This window comes from Neoarius graeffei, chromosome 19 (assembly GCF_027579695.1).
Source record: "Neoarius graeffei isolate fNeoGra1 chromosome 19, fNeoGra1.pri, whole genome shotgun sequence".
Classification (NCBI taxonomy): domain Eukaryota; kingdom Metazoa; phylum Chordata; class Actinopteri; order Siluriformes; family Ariidae; genus Neoarius; species Neoarius graeffei.
Window position 1 is genome coordinate 51,742,236 of NC_083587.1, and position 17,681 is coordinate 51,759,916.

Sequence of the window (17,681 nt, forward strand, 5' to 3'; positions counted from 1 at the left end):
GGTGTCAAACCTGATCCATAAAGGGCCGTGTGGCTGCAGGTTTTCATTCCAGCCATGCAGCAGCACCCTGATTTGGCTTATTCAATCAACCTTTAATCAAGGGTGGGTGTGGCTGCAAGTATTTGACTGTGTGAAGACAGTTCAGTTGATTGAATGAGCCAAGTCAGGTGTGCTGCTGCATGGCTGGAATGAAAACCTGCAGCCACAAGGCCCTTTATGGATCAGGTTTGACACCCCTGATGTAGAGTTTAAGGGGATAACTTTTTTTGACAGAGGCAACTGGCAGATGACAATATTTTATTCCTGCAAGACAAAAATCAACTATCTCATGCCTTAACTCTGGTTGAGCATCTCTCTAATGCCTCAGGCCTTAAACTGAACATTTCCAAGTGTGAGATATTATCCTTACCAGTGGCGGCTGCTGGTTTTAAAATGGGAAGCCCATTTTACGCATTCATCGTAAAACCTGTAGGCCGGATATCAAAGCATAGAAAAGTGTGCCCCATTAGCACAGTGAACTAGACAACCCTACCTAGTGGCAGAAAGTATTTTTGCTTGTACATTTCATGTTATAGTCTGGCTTGCCAGGCTAGTGCCTCATATCCTTAATCAAAAATATCAAACATCCAAAAATCACTGGCTATTCAACGAAGAGCCTTGAACATCATACCCTGATATGCAACACAGAGTCTTTAACACAACACCCAGCTGTGCAACACATCCTTGAACATCTTCTGCAACACAGTCTGGAAATTCATAACCAGGTAGGCTATGCAACACACAGAACCTTGAATATTATACCCAGGTATAACCTATAACACAGAGCCCACCATTCTCTTAACATTACTGAACAATATACACACTTCAGATTCATGAACACTATTTATACACAAATTCTGCCCTCTGCTCCTTTTCCAGAAAATGGTCTGTGACCCTGTCATACCAGCTGGTTGTGCTTTCCAGAGACTTCACCAATTTCTGTTAGCAGCTAGCACTGCAGATCCCAATAAGGCTCAAGCTAGCCTACAACCAGATTGAACTGCAAATGAAATAAACGAGTGAATTCACGAATGATCAAACTGATAGAATGGATGAAAGTTAACAGAGCACAACGAGTAATATTTACATTTATTTACAGAGTAATGTACAGAGACATCAATGAGAAGAAACGTTTATATGAAAGGAAATTCGGACAGCACTTTGGTACACGACTACACTTTCTCGACATCTGCTAGGGACTGACTGATCATTCTTCTGTGTTCCTCGCCGAAGTACCGCCCTCCTCATGTCTTTGAAACACTACCTCCAATAATCCTTTATCAGCCTGGCTTCTTGTCCCTCCCACTGTCTCGTTTAGTCCCAGAGAAGCCCGGCTTCCCTGGAAGTGACGATTTTGTTGATTTTAACCAATAACTGTTAGGGTTTTGCTGGGATTCGAACCTGGTTCGTTGGTGTGATGATCCAGCAAACCCCCACTAGGCCACCAGGGGAATGACTCAAATGCAGAGGCGTGAGGCGGAAGTAGAAAAAGTAACAAAAGGTTTATTTATACTATGTACACTATATACAATCCAAGGCAAAACAAAAAAAACAAAAACAAAGAGTATAATTCAAAAAGAAAAAGGCAAAAATGCAAAAGCTCAGAAGATCCACAAAACACAGTACAAAGGAAACTGGAGATAAACATAACAGCACAAAGACTCCGTGACAAGAGGACTGAACTCAGGGGTATAAATACACAAACTAATTAAGGACACAGGTGAAGATAATTAGGACTAACAGGCAATTAACAAAAAAACCCACAAAACACAGGAACAGTGGCGGCCTCTAGAGGCCAAAATAAATATGACACGAAAAGGAAATAACAGCGGCCTCTAGATGCCAAAACAGTCCAAGTCCTAACAGGACCCCCCCCTCTAGGAGCGTCTCCTGACGTTCCCAGGGCGATCCGGATGGGCCGAATGGAAGTCCCGACACAGTTCTTTATCCAGGACATCCCGAGCAGGAACCCAGCAGCGCTCCTCAGGACCATAGCCCTCCCAGTCCACCAGATATTGCAACCCGCCGCGGACCCGGCGGGAGTCAAGCAGGCGATGCACAGTGAACACAGTCTGCCCCTGGAAGATGCGGGGGGGTGGGGGGTTCCTAGGGGCAGGGGCATACGTAGACGTCAGTACAGGCCGCAACAGGGAAACATGGAAAGTGGGGTTGATCCTCAGAGTCCGGGGCAACTGGAGCCGGTAGGAGACAGGGTTCACCCTGCGCACCACCTTGAAGGGGCCAATGTAGCGAGGAGCAAGCTTGCGGTTCTCCACCCGCAGCGGAAGGTCCTTAGTGGACAGCCAAACCCGCTGCCCAGGGCGGAAAGTGTGTGCAGGTCTTCTATGGCGGTTGGCCTGAGTCTGGTTGGTTCTGGAGGTCTGTATGAGGGTCTTCCTGACCTTGCTCCAGGTCTTGCGACACCGTCTCACATATTGGTTGACCGAGGGCACCCCCGCGTCCTCCTCCTGGTCCGGGAACAGAGGTGGCTGGAACCCGAATTGGCACTGGAATGGCGACAGCTTGGTGGCCGATGACTGCAGGGTGTTGTGGGCGTACTCTGCCCATGGCAGCCAGGTGCTCCATGATGTTGGGTTATCCATAGCCAGGCCTCGCAGGGTGGTTTCCAGGTCCTGGTTGAGCCTCTCCGTCTGACCATTGGACTGTGGGTGAAACCCAGAGGAGAGGCTGGCAGTGGCTCCGATGACCTTGCAGAACCCGTGCCACACTCGGGAGGAGAACTGGGGCCCTCAGTCTGAGACGATGTCCTGTGGAAGACCAAAGACTCGGAAGACATGATTAAATATAAGTTTCGCTGTTTCAAGAGCAGAGGGGAGTTTGCACAGAGGTATGAAGCGGCAGGCCTTGGAGAATCTGTCAACAATGACCAAAATGACCATGTTACCTTGTGACTCAGGGAGACCCGTGATGAAGTCGACTGCCACGTGGGACCAGGGACGCCGGGGAATGGTGAGAGGATGCAGGAGACCCTGGGGACGCTGTTGTGGGTTCTTGGTTCTGGTGCAAACCTCACAGGACAGGACAAATGACCTTACTTCCTGCTCCATGTTAGGCCACCAGAAGCGTCTTTTCAGGAAGTCCAGGGTCCTCCGAGCTCCCGGGTGGGCGGTGAGAGGGGAAGAGTGACCCCACTGGAGAACCTTGGCCCGGGCTTGATGTGGGACGTACAAGAGGCCCGGTGGCCCCGTCCCAGGACCGGGGTCCTGGCATTGGGCTCGTCGAACAGCCTCCTCAATACCCCAGCGGACAGGGGCCACAATCCGGGACACCGGGATAATAGGCCCGACTTCATTCTCCCTGTTAGTGGCAGAAAACAGCCTGGACAGTGCGTCAGGTTTGGTGTTCTTGGAGCCGGGACGGTACGAGAGGGTGAAGTCAAACCGACTGAAAAACAGGGCCCACCTAGCCTGTCGAGGGTTCAGTCTCTTGGCTTGCTGGAGGTACTCCAGGTTCTTGTGGTCAGTCCAAACCAGGAATGGATGTTGCACTCCCTCCAGCCAGTGCCTCCACTCATCAAGGGCCAGTTTGACCGCTAGCAGTTCTCGATCCCCCACATCGTACCGGGACTCCGCAGGACTCAGGCGGTGGGAGAAGTAAGCGCAGGGGTGCAGCTTTCCTTCCGAATGTTGAGAGAGTACCGCGCCGACACCACTGTCCGAGGCGTCCACCTCCACGATGAATGGTTGGGAGGTGTCCGGGAGGACCAGAATGGGTGCCGTGCAGAAGCGGGCCTTGAGGTCTTTGAACGCCTTTTCTGCCTGAGGAGACCAGCCATAAGATCCACCTGTCCCTTTGGTGAGGTCTGACATGGGTGCTGCCACAGAACTGAAGTTCCTGATGAACTTGCGGTAGAAGTTAGCGAATCCTAAGAACCGCTGAACCTCCTTAACGGACTTGGGAGTAGGCCAGTCCCGGACGGCCAGGGTCTTGGCAGGGTCCATTTGGAGTTGGCCTGTCCGTACAATAAATCCCAGAAAGGAGACCTCGGGAACATGAAATTCGCATTTCTGGGCCTTGGCGAACAGATTGTTCTGTAGCAGCCTCTGGAGAACCTGGCGGACATGGTGGCGGTGCTCCTGCATGGTCTTGGAAAAGATAAGGATGTCATCGAGGTAGACAAAGACGTACAGGTTAATCATGTCCCTTAAGACGTCGTTGATTAGGGCCTGAAAAACAGCTGGTGCGTTGGTGAGTCCGAAGGGCATCACCTGGTATTCGTAGTGCCCAGACGGGGTGTTAAAGGCAGTCTTCCACTCGTCTCCCTGTCGGATACGGATGAGGTGGTATGCATTCCGTAGGTCCAACTTGGTGAAGACGGTGGCGCCTTGGAGCAGGTCGAAAGCAGTGGACATCAGCGGAAGGGGATATCGGTTGCGCACAGTGATCTTGTTCAGGCCCCTGTAGTCAATACATGGTCGAAGCCCCCCATCCTTCTTGCCGACAAAGAAGAAGCCGGCACCAGCAGGTGAGGTGGAGGGTCGAATGAACCCAGAGACCAGGGCGTCTTTGAGGTATTCCTCCATAGCCTTGCGTTCTGGCTGAGAGAGGGAAAACAGTCTGCCACGAGGAGGGGTAGTCCCAGGGAGCAAGTCGATGGCACAGTCGTAGGCCCGGTGCGGAGGAAGAACGGCGGCCCTGCTCTTGCTGAATACCTCCTTGAGATCCCAGTACTCTGTGGGAACTTGAGATAACTCGGTGAGATCAGGGGGCTCGGCAGGAGACACAGGAGAGCTAGAGAGCAGACAAGAGGCCTGGCATGCAGGGCCCCATTCCACAACCTGGCTTGTTACCCAGTCTATGCGAGGGTTGTGGCGAGTAAGCCAAGGAAGGCCTAGAATAACTGGGAACTCAGGTGAAGGAATCAGGTGCAGGGATATTTCTTCCTTGTGACCTTGAGACTGGAGGAAGACTGGAGAAGTAACTTGGGTGACTCTTCCATCACCTAACGCTTGGCCATCGAGGGCAGACACAGACAGTGGGACTTCAAGAGGTGCAGTAGGTATATTGATGCTTTGGGCGAAGTGAATATCCATAAAGTTCCCAGCCGCCCCTGAGTCTATCAAAGCTTGACAAGAGTGGACAGACTCACCCCAGGAGATGGAGACCGGGATGTAGATTCCTTGGCCAGGGAGTCCGGGAGAGAGGGTAGGCCCCGTCACAACCCTCCCTCGGCTGGACGGGGCGGTCCTTTTCCCAAGAGTTCGGGACATGATGCTCGGAAGTGACCAGGCTTGCCACAGTAGATGCAGCACTTGTCCCTCCTTCTGCGCTCCCTCTCAGATGCGGAGAGGCGAGTACGACCCACTTGCATGGGTTCTGGACAGTCACTGAAGGAGGTAGACGGTCTCCAGGTAGAGGTAGGGAGGCTGGGGGGGCTCAAGGCTTGGTGGCGTTCTCTCATCCTGTTGTCCAGACGAATAGCATGTGAGATGAGGGTTTCGAGGTCACTTGGGCATCCAATAGAGGCCAGACCGTCCTTGATGGGGTCAGACAGACCATGGTTGAAGGCTGACACCAGGGCAGTCTCGTTCCATCCACTTACTGCTGCGAGTGTTCGGAACGAGATGGCGTAATCTGCGACGCTTCCTCCTTGCCGGATGGACATGAGCTTTCGGGCTGCGTCGGTACTGATGTCTGCCTGATCGAAGACCCGAAGCATCTCTTCAGAAAACAGCTGGAAATCAAAGCACTCAGGTCCCTGTCTTTGCCAGATAGCAGTAGCCCAGGCTCGTGCCTTACCAGCTAATAAGGTGATCACAAAGGCAATCTTGCGGCGATCCGTAGTGTAGGTGGTAGGCTGAAGCTCAAAGGTGAGTTGACACTGGGTAAGGAACTCTCGGCACTCACTGTGCTTGCCGTCATACCTCTGTGGTGCAGGAAGGCTGGGTTCGCGAGGTGAAGAAGGCAGCATGGCAGGAGGCACTGGAGCAGGAGCTGGATCAGGAACTGGATCAGGAGCAGGAGATGCAGGCAGAGATGTCAGCTGTGCCAGGGTTTTCCCAATTTGCTGAAGCAGTTCCTCGTGGCGAGCAAGGGCCTCACGTTGGCTGGTGAGCGTACGTCCATGAGCGTCCATGGTCGCTCCGAAGCGTGTCAAAGCTGCCATAATTCCCTGAAGGTTGCCCGGGTAGACAGTTGAAGCAGCCTCTGCTGAGTCGGTCATGACGGAGTCTTTCTGTTAGGGTTTTGCTGGGATTCGAACCTGGTTCGTTGGTGTGATGATCCAGCAACCCCCCACTAGGCCACCAGGGGAATGACTCAAATGCAGAGGCGTGAGGCGGAAGTAGAAAAAGTAACAAAAGGTTTATTTATACTATGTACACTATATACAATCCAGGGCAAAACAAAAAAAACAAAAACAAAGAGTATAATTCAAAAAGAAAAAGGCAAAAATGCAAAAGCTCAGAAGATCCACAAAACACAGTACAAAGGAAACTGGAGATAAACATAACAGCACAAAGACTCCGTGACAAGAGGACTGAACTCAGGGGTATAAATACACAAACTAATTAAGGACACAGGTGAAGATAATTAGGACTAACAGGCAATTAACAAAAACACAAAACACAGGAACAGTGGCGGCCTCTAGAGGCCAAAATAAACAAGACACGAAAAGGAAATAACAGCGGCCTCTAGAGGCCAAAACAGTCCAAGTCCTAACACTTACTTATGACGAACCTGGTAAGGCTAGTGAACAACCACGAACTATTGTTCATAGAGGCATTATCATCAAATTAGAATAAAAATAGTTCATTCAGAACTCATGGATAGAGAATTAAAGTTCAGGTACTGAAAATATTTAATGCTGTTTAGTGTTCAGTGTCTAATGAGGACATTTAGACATTTAGAAAGGGGAGGATGTAGCCCTGTGGGATTTTTGGGGTCATTGATTTGTTTATTTTATTTTGTTTACTTGATGTATGTTTAAAATGTAAATATCAATGTGTTGATGCTTTGAAAATAAGGTTTGTATGTAAAAATAATTAAGTTTGTTAAGAATCCTTATCTGGTATGTTGGCCAATGGGAGAGCAGGGTCGGGGGTCGAGAGGAACAGGAAGTGGGGAGATCCGCGAGGAGGGGAGAGATGGAAAAAAAAGCAGAAAAGTGATGCAGCGCTATGAGTAACTTAAAAAGTTGGTAAAACGCTCCAGTTGAGTGTTAAAGTGCTAAGTCTTAGTTTAACGAACAGACAGGGAGTCATATGTATTGTGTGTGAACATAGCAGGTGTACAAGCGGAGTTCTTTGAAGAAAAGTTTACCACGAGTACCGCGAGTGTTTATAGACTGAACGGAGCTCGTGGAATTTAAGGTGGACTGGAAAGCAAGTAGCCTGCTTGGCTCTAATTCAAGGACCAGACCAGCTAATCCTGACCAGAGAGAGGACATTCTTAGACTGGGACACCGACGTCCAATTCCCCTTGCCAGCACTGCGAGGCTATCGAGAGCAGACGACGACAAGTCATCTACAGTCGTGAGTTTTGTTTCATGCGCCACGGCGTGAAGTGGCCATTGTGTTAAAGGTCTCCCCGTTCCCAAGCCACGTTACAGGCCTGCATCGCTACTTTGACTCACATTTAGGTTTGGCCTGGGTACCCTTTTTGTTTTATTCTGGAATATATTTAGTTTAAGGTAAACTGCCGGCTTTAGCAGAAGGTTTATGGGGGATGTGTTATGTTTGATACTGTTACTGAATGTGGTTGAGTGTAACTACACCTGAGAGTGAACTGAACTGTATTGAACAGAATTTACGTGACTCTATCCAACAACTCTTTGATTTAAAACATATTTCATTTCCTTACCTGTATAAATATACATATATCCACAATCTACTTTAAGTAAATAGTTTAAATTCATGTTTGGTGAATGTGTATTCTATGTAGTTTATTCATACGTACATGGGTTTTACTGTTTAGAAATATTAAAGGGTAAGTAGAGCAGGGTCATTTAAAAACTCATTCTAGGTAATAATTCAAGTACAGATGTAAAGATACACAGACACATATAACATAGGCTTAAAAGACATGGTTCCACTTTTACAGTGATAGTTATTCCCACAATGCTATTATACTAGTTAAATTACTGTGGTTAGTATCTTTGAGTAAGTTAACAGTTCCATTCAACAAAATTACTCCACTTAGTGCATTATTTAACTATAGAGAGAGATCTCTCAACCCATGGATTCGGGGAGCGCACTCACGAAAATAGCAGGACAGCTAGGGTGCGCTACAGTGATGATTATTTATTTATTTATTTATTTATTTCCTTCCAAAAGTTGGTCGGTTTCAGATGAAATTGTGACCACTGGTGACGACAGACAACAGAAGCTCCCAGACCCAAGATGAGTGACCTTCACCTATTTTTCAAGGTCACAGAGCACATTTTTTGTTTTTTTGTTGAAAATCTCATTTTATTTATTTCAGTATCGACTAATACCTCCATCTCATCAAACAGGGGAACCAACCTGACTTCTCTGCTAGCACAAAACTTGCTAGCCTTTCCTGGGTCTGTTTTTCCAAGCTTCGCTAACTCTATTGTTCTCCAATTTTTCTCTTTCCATCACCATTCTCTCTCTTTCCTTTTCCTCTCTTTCTCTTTCCAGTGCCATTCTCTTTTTCCATTTCTCTCATTCAAACTTTACTTGTCTCTCTTTTTCTTCTCTCTCTTTCCAATCTCAATTTCTCCAATTCAAACTGTCTTTTTCTTTTTCTTTCTCATCCACGTGTTCTTTTTCTCTTTCCAATGCTCGAAAAACCTCATGCCCGATCGTCCCAGGTGACTAAAGTCTGTGCAAGGACGAGTAAAACTTTAATGGTAATCGTCTGATCGGACGACAAAAGTTAGTGTTGGCAACCTAAGCAACACAGGCGCTAAGAGAGCAGGGAACCAGTCTAAAGTAGCTCATCTCGTTTCACGGGAAATGCATTAAAAAGTTTGATTCATCAGCACGACAATATATAAAAGTACAAAAATATTTTGAGGAAATCATTCAAATTTCCTTGTTTTTGGTTATAATTCATCGAAGTATGCGCGTGTTCGAGTGTACTGGAAAAGCTCGGCTCAGAGGGGTCCATGTAATGACGTAATTATACCAATTGGCTAAGGCTGATGAGGGTCAAGGGCATCGTGTGCCAGCAGCGCGGTTGAAGCAGGCAGGTGTCAAACTTGGAACTTTTATATCACGATTCGATTAATATTAAATGATATCACCAAAAAATTTTCCTTACCTCTAAACAGTATATATTACGATTTTTAATTGTTTTTGATGATTTCATATATTTCGTAATTATATCATTTTTATTTTCTAAATATTTCTCAACATACCGCCATTGCAGCACGGGAGCCTGTGATTGGTGGACAGTTCATACTGAGTACAGGAAAAAAATATGGCTGCAGACACATTAACTGCATATCTGCGAATTAAAATGAACTGTGATGAGGAGCTGGGTCCGTCTCAGAAACCGGTCTCTCATTTGGGACATTATGGTCAAAAAAATAAATGTTCTAATTTTACTATTTTTTTTGCATTTACCTAACACTCAATGTTTCTTTTGTCATGTTGAATAAGAATAAAGATAGTATCTTGCTTTATCTGGCCTCCACTGTGGAACATTTTTTTTTTTTTAAATTACAATTCAAATGCTTTTGTAAAATTGATTTCCATATAAAATAACTCCATCATGAAGAATTAAAGCCCCTCCTTCACAGAGGAGTGAAAATATTGAATAAATTTCCTCTTTTTGATTGCTTGGGTTAAAAATGCCAAGTTATGATGACTGAATTGATTATTCACTTAAATATGAATAATATGATGCATTTTGGCGGCACGGTGGTGTAGTGGTTAGCGCTGTCGCCTCACAGCAAGAAGGTCCTGGGTTCGAGCCCCGGGGCCGGCGAGGGCCTTTCTGTGTGGAGTTTGCATGTTCTCCCCGTGTCCGCGTGGGTTTCCTCCGGGTGCTCCGGTTTCCCCCACAGTCCAAAGACATGCAGGTTAGGTTAACTGGTGACTCTAAATTGAGCGTAGGTGTGAATGTGAGTGTGAATGGTTGTCTGTGTCTATGTGTCAGCCCTGTGATGACCTGGCGACTTGTCCAGGGTGTACCCCGCCTTTCGCCCGTAGTCAGCTGGGATAGGCTCCAGCTTGCCTGTGACCCTGTAGAAGGATAAAGCGGCTAGAGATAATGAGATGAGATGATGCATTTTGGGTATTTGATATGGCGAAATAGGACAATAGGACGCAATGGAACAGGGTATCTGCACATTTTTCAAGTACAAATTTAAAGACTTTTAAGACCTTTTCAAGACCTCTAAATGGAAAAATTAAGACTGTACCATGGCAAAAAAAAGATAAATCCAACAACTTGAAACTGTTTTCTGCAATAGTTTTTTTTTTTTTACTAACTTTAAGAAGAATGCACCCAATTGGTGAACAACTGGGTGCATCAATGGCAACTGTTAGACATGCAAACAGCTGAAGCAAAGTCGTGTGTTTTGGGCTGCAGAACTACTGTAGCAGCAAGGAGAAGACTGGTGTTTACTGGAGAAAACACCATGAATCATTTCAAAAATGAAAAGAATAAACGGCAAGTAGAACCAGCTGAACATCCTTAGCCGGCATTATTTCAATCCCCAAAGATTATCTTTGATGATGTGTCATTTTGTCTCCGACAGCAAAATCAGTCTGAGTGTCGTACAGTATACAGCCGGCTGAGGAAGTTCTCGAGTATCTTCTGTATCATAGCAGGTAACAGCATAAACCTGTTTATGCAGTCATACAATCATCAGAGCGTTACATTAAACACAGAAAAACAACTGTCACCTTTCATCATCTCATCTCATTATCTCTAGCCGCTTTATCCTGTTCTACAGGGTCGCAGGCGAGCTGGAGCCTATCCCAGCTGACTACGGGCGAAAGGCGGGGTACACCCTGGACAAGTCGCCAGGTCATCACAGGGCTGATACATAGACACAGACAACCATTTACACTCACCTTCACACCTACGGTCAATTTAGAGTCACCAGTTAACCTAACCTGCATGTCTTTGGACTGTGGGGGAAACCGGAGCACCCGGAGGAAACCCACGCGGACACGGGGAGAACATGCAAACTCCACACAGAAAGGCCCTCGCCGGCCACGGGGCTCGAACCCGGACCTTCTTGCTGTGAGGCGACAGTGCTAACCACTACACCACCGTGCCGCCCCCCCCCAGTGTTATTTGGTAATAAAATAAAATATTTTAAATCTCTCTTCATCCAAAAGGATTTTTGAGTCTTATTATTTATGTTTGTGATATTACGTTGTATTTTATTATAGAAAACAATACCATTTAACTGTCATAATAGGGTAATCCCATACATAAATATAACTTCTATATAATGCTGCAGTATGAAGTGTGTCGCGTTTGAGAAAGCAAGTGTGTATAAACTGTCAGAGAAAGAGAGAGAAAATAAAATCAAAGTTAAAAAATTTACTCAAACAAACAAACAAATAAACAAACAAACCACCCCAGACCACTTATTTGGAATGAAAGTTATTTATTTATATATTTTCAAAGATTATCATTATAGGGATGATTTTACATCAGTAGGAATAAAAAACAAATATGTAAAACAACTATAATTTCATGCTGAATAACAGAAAAGGCACTATGCACTCAGAGAAGCAGCATTATTTTATTATTTTCAAATGATTGTCAGTAGGTTTAGTAGTCCCATCCCCCAAAACATCATTAATATGCTTGACTAGACAAAGTTAAAGAAACATACAGATGGGTGACGAATTAAAGGAGACTCAGTAAGGTGTTGGGTCATGATAAGCCACCAAAACACCCTCGATGCACCATATTATAGATTCTACAAGTCTCTGGAAATGTACCAGAATGATGATGACTGTTCTTCCAAAAGGTTTTCCCTCAGATAGTGTTTTGATGATGGTGTGGTGATGGTGGAATAGAGCGCAGTGTGACAGAGGTATGTGCCAGTCCAAGAGCTCCCTAAGGTGTCTGAGTGGCTTGAAATTGCCATAGCATATGATTTATATCATTTTGCTTTTTATCAACCTTTCGCTCTGTGGATGGAGATGGGGTCATCGTGGATGAAGGTTTCATCACAGGATAAAGGTGATGAGTTAGCAGAACTTTGGATTGATTTGAAGAGATGCTTCACTATAAGGGGACAAGTGGATACCAGCAACATGGTGCCACCATTGTTTCTTTTACTTTGTCAGTCTACATATATCTATATGCAGGAGTGCAAACCATGAGAACTTCCCCACACTATCGGCAGATCCGGGGGTTCAAAACAAGCATTATAATTTTCTAAATGTCCTTCTAAGATGACTTGACATCAGACAGTGACCCTTTCAACCTGCCCTCTGCTCTCTTGTGTTTCTGCAGTGTAACCTGCAGCCTCCAGTATTTAAGATACTGCCACATCAGCTGCCCATTTTTCCTCTTGTCCATATTCAACATCTGTGCGCAGTGCCTATCATTTTTAAAAATGTCCCTGATGTCATTCTCCAGGCCCAATTCCACCCCCACTGGGTCCCTGGCCACTCTGACCAGCAGATTTGTCTCGATCACCATCCTGTGTTCCTTGAGCACAGAAGGCACTCTGCCTCTCCATCAGCCGGTACTCCAGTTCATTTAGCAAAACCTGGGCTCTCTGCTGCCATTTTTGCTCCTGTTGCAGAGCTTCATAAAGCAGCAGTCCAGCTGTTCCAGTCTGCAGGGCACGCTTCTTCTTGTCCTCTAGCTCTTCACGTTCCTTCTGCAGCTGCTTACGCTCCTCCATGAGATGTTGGCTGTGAGAGGCCATGGCCTTCTTGTAGTGCTCCACCTGCTGATGCGCTTTGTCTAGCTCCAGGAGGGCAGTTGTGCGTCGGTTCTCTATCAGCGTATCTTTATACTTGAGCTCCAGGTCTTTGGCGATGGCAGCAACTTGCCCCTCAAGCTGGTTTTTAACTTCTTGGATCTGCCTCTGCGACTCACGTGTCCAGATCCAACCTGACAGGATGAAGAAGTTAATATGCAACTTTTTATAAGAAGGATTAAGTTAAATTTTTTTTTTTTGTGGTCCACATCCTGCGCTCTGATTGCCTGGCGAGCGGGTCGGTATCCTACTTCACGGACCCCAGTTACGGACCTCTGGCAACTCGCTCGTTCACAACAGCAAACATAGTAGCAATTTTTGTCAACATTTATTTTCGCATTTCTCAGGAGAATAGCATTAATTTTACAGCATGGATAGTGATAACGACAGTGTTCACAGCAAAAGCGAGTTTTACTACCCTGATGAAGATGAAATAAAAGAAAACATTTCAGGAGAAAGCTAAAAACCTGTAATTTGCTAACGCCAAGCAAAAACATGGCTGAATCCTGAATGACTCCTATTTGTATAAATAGGGGACTACACAGGCGCCAAAATGTAGTTTTTTTTCCTGCCATGGAAGTGCACTTGTATACTGAGGAGGAAGCCATTTGCATTCCAGCTGTGAACGAGGATTCAAAACAGCATTAATTTTACAGCATGGATAGTGATAACGACAGTGTTCACAGTGAAAGCGAGTTTTACTACCCTGAGGAAGACAAAATAAAAGAAAACATTTCAGGAGAAAGCTAAAAACCTGTAACTTGCTAACGCCGAGCAAAAACATGGCTGAATCCTGAATGACTCCTATTTGTATAAATAGGGGACAACATGGGCAGCAAAATGTAGTTTTTTTCCTGTCATGGAAGTGCACTTGTATAGTGAGGAGAAAGCAATTTGCATTACAGCCGTGAACGAAGATTCAAAATGGCAGCTCGGCTCGGTTTTCCCTTTCGGGCGCTCTCGTTTTCTGTTAGAATTTGGTAAAGAAAAAAATAAATATATTATTTACCAGCTTAAGGTCGGTCTCATCTCATCTCATTATCTCTAGCTGCTTTATCGTTCTACAGGGTCGCAGGCAAGCTGGAGCCTATCCCAGCTGACTACGGGCGAAAGGCGGGGTACACCCTGGACAAGTCGCCAGGTCATCACAGGGCTGACACATAGACACAGACAACCATTCACACTCACATTCACACCTATGGTCAATTTAGAGTCACCAGTTAACCTAACCTGCATGTCTTTGGACTGTGGGGGAAACCGGAGCACCTGGAGGAAACCCACGCGGAGAACATGCAAACTCCGCACAGAAAGGCCCTCGCCGGCCCCAGGGCTCGAACCCAGGACCTTCTTGCTGTGAGGCGACAGCGCTAACCACTACACCACCGTGCCGTAAGGTCGGTCTGTATGGTGAAATACTGTGACCTCGGCCTTGAATACCGACCTCGGCCCAGAGGGCCTCACTCAGTACTTTCAAGACCTCAGTCACGGTATTTCACCATACGGACCTCCCAGCTGGTAAATAACATATATATGAGAAGAGCAAAGAGAAATAAGGACATAACGTATATTTAAAACCAGTGGATTACTTCTTTTGCTTCACAAGTGGTTGATGTGTTCCTCCCCATCAAAAATACTGAATAAAACAAATTAATAGTTTTAGAGATATAAAGATGAAAAGCCCTTCTCCCCTTCTTTGATAACAAACATGCTGCTGACTAAAGCTTATGGCTATGATTGGATAAATGGTTGCATTTCAGTGTGTCACTACTGCAATACAGTGATGAAAGTGAATTAAATGCTGACTTGCATTCGAAGTAAATGTATTATAATAATGTAATAAAGTCAGTATTTAATTCTTAAAAAAAAGAAAACATTCCCTGCTAACTGTCTTTCACCGAAGACAAAGTGGTGTCACACAAAGAAGACTGTGCTTTTCAGTTTGACAAGTTCTCATGTCAAACGTGAAAAGCAATACCGTCTGTGTATTGTGCGTCACTCTTTTCTCTCCGGCACAAAATCCTCTCCATATGATGGCTGACTCATCCGAGTTATGAAAGGGTGTGGTTTGGGGTTGGTCTGCCCAAGTTAGTCTTCGGGAAAGTGAAAGAAGAAGGTGAAAATGCATTTCCAGTTTGGCTGATTATAAAATGGCATGACCTGTTCAAGTACAGAAACTTATCTAATGATGAAAGAAACTTTTTTGAAATCTTATGTCTTCAGTAGATTTTATACAAACCCCATTTCCAGAAAAGATGAGATATTTTCCAAAATGCAATAAAAAGAAAAATCTGCGATTTGTTAATTCACATGAACCTTTATTTAACTGACAAAAGTACAAAGAAAAGATTTTCAATAGTTTTACTGATGAACATAATTGTATTTTGTAAATATGAACAAAGTTAGAATTTGATGCCTGTAGCACACTCAAAAAGAAAAGTTGGGACAGAGGCAAAATAAGACTGAAAAGTTTATAGGATATTCAAGTAACGCTATTCTGGAAGATTCCACAATAAGCAGGTTAACTGGTAACAGCTGAGGGTATCATGACTGGGTGTAAAAGGAGCGTGCACTAAAGGCTCAGTATTTGCAAGCAAGGATGGGTCATGGCTCACTCCTTAGTGCCAAAATTCATGAGAAATTTGTTCGTCAAGTCCAAAAAGAACATTTCTCAACATAAGATTGCAGAGAATTTAGGTCTTTCAAAATCTACAAAGATTCAGGGAATTCAGAGACAGCTCAGTGCATAAAGGGCAAGGTCAGAAACTACTGTTGAATGTGCGTGACCTTCGAGCCCTCACATGGTACTGCCTGAGAAACCATCATGCTAACGTGACAAATATAGCCACATGGGCTTGGGAGTACTTCAGAAAACTGTTGTCATTGAACAGAGTCTGCCGCTACACCCAGAAATGTAACCTGAAACTGTATTACGCAAAGAGGAAGCCAGTCGTCAATTCTATGCAGAAATGACCCAGATTTCTCTAGGTCTGAACTCGTATCAGATGGACCGAAAGACAGTGAAAGCATGTGCTGTGGTCAGATGAGTCTACATTTCAGTTTGTTTTTGGGAAAACCAGACATCGAGTTCTCAACCGCCAAAGGTGAACAAGACCATCCAGTTTGTTATCAGAGAAAGGTGCAAAAGCCAGCATCTGTGATGATTTTTTTTTTTTTGGAGGGGGGATCAATGCCTGTGGCGTGAGTAAGTTGCATATGTGCGAAGGTACCATTTATGCAGAGGCGTATATTGGGATTTTAGAGAGACATATGTTGCCTTCAAGGCAACGTCTCTTCCTGGGAAGTCCATGCTTATTTGAGCAGGACAATCCTAGACCTCATTCTGCATTGGCTACAATAGCGTGGCTTCGTAGACAGAGTGCGTGCGCTTGACTGGCCTGCTGCCAGTCCAGATCTGTCTCCTAATGTATGGCGCATCATGATGAGGAGAATCAGACAACGGCAAGCACGGACTGTTGAGCAGCTGAAGTCTTGTATCAAGCAAGAATGGACAAAAATTCCAATTGCAAAACTACAACAATTAGATCCCATACGATTAAAAAGTGATGTAACACAATAGTAATAATGCCTGTGTTCCAAGTTTTTGTTTTTTTTAAAAGTGTGTTGCAGGCATCAAATTCTAACTGTTTTATATTTCCAAAATACAATTAAGTCGGTCAGTAAAACTACTGCAAATCTTTTGTCAATTAAATAAAGGTTCACGTGAATTAATAAATCACAAATTTTTGTTTTTATTGCATTTTAGAAACTTTTCTGGAAATGAGGTTTGTACAAGCATGGGCCATGCCACTGCAATGCCAGTAACAAACTTTTGCATGATCATAGAAGGATTCTTTTACTAAGATACTCACGAAAAGCCGCAAGGCCGAGCATGGGGACTAACAGAGCGTAGTTCCATTTCCCTCCATCAGAACCCTCACGTGGCACTGGCCTTATATTCCATCCAGGAGGATCATTCAGGTTGTTCATGGAGATAATCTGCAACTAAAAGTCAGTCAGACTGTGACACTGGTACTCTGAAGTTTCTTAATACATTAAAAAAAAATGCATTTCAGATCATGCACACAGTTTGCTCAGTTGTCCCCATCAGTTCATAATGTTTCACTTTGATTCACTGGTTGATAAATTACACCTGCTGGGGCAAAACAGCATATCAGGTCTGAATGTTATAGCATTATGCACTGAAGCACAACACCATACATGTCAAGTTATACGGTTTCCCCATATTTTGTATGGGAAAATGCAATTTTTTGGCCAATGCGGCATACACTGATTTTCATACGGGAAAATTACATTTTGTATCGGAGATTTTTTCCGTTACTCCGAGAGAATTTTCTTAGCATCCACCATTTATTTTGTTCAAACACATATGCCCATATGCCCAATGAAACGGAACTATTTTCGATTTATGTGGTTTTATAGTTGCAACTGTAAAACCACAACGGCAACTGTAGTTAACCGGCGATTTCTGGTTTCGCTTCCCTAAACATTTTAATTGCTGATAGACATTATATGTAGACACAGATGACCAACACTCGTTACTACCATCAGTCGTCAGTAAACTGGAAAAGTATTGAATGAAGAGTAATGGTGGTAACGACCGTTGGTAACCTGTCTCTAAAATGTGTAGTAGGGGATGGAAGCAATTTAACAACATCTACATGTTTGCCGTGCTCTGATTTTCTTTTATTGACCAGGAAAATAATAGATGTATATTGGGGAAAGGTGTTCGATG

At 44.8% G+C, this 17,681-nt stretch overlaps 1 pseudogene; it reads right to left on the reverse strand.

Annotated features, from left to right (window-relative positions):
- Window positions 1-11,712: 11,712 nt before the first annotated feature.
- Window positions 11,713-16,920, reverse strand: LOC132867967 (coiled-coil domain-containing protein 127-like; annotated as a pseudogene).
- Between the last annotated feature and the right edge of the window lie 761 nt (window positions 16,921-17,681).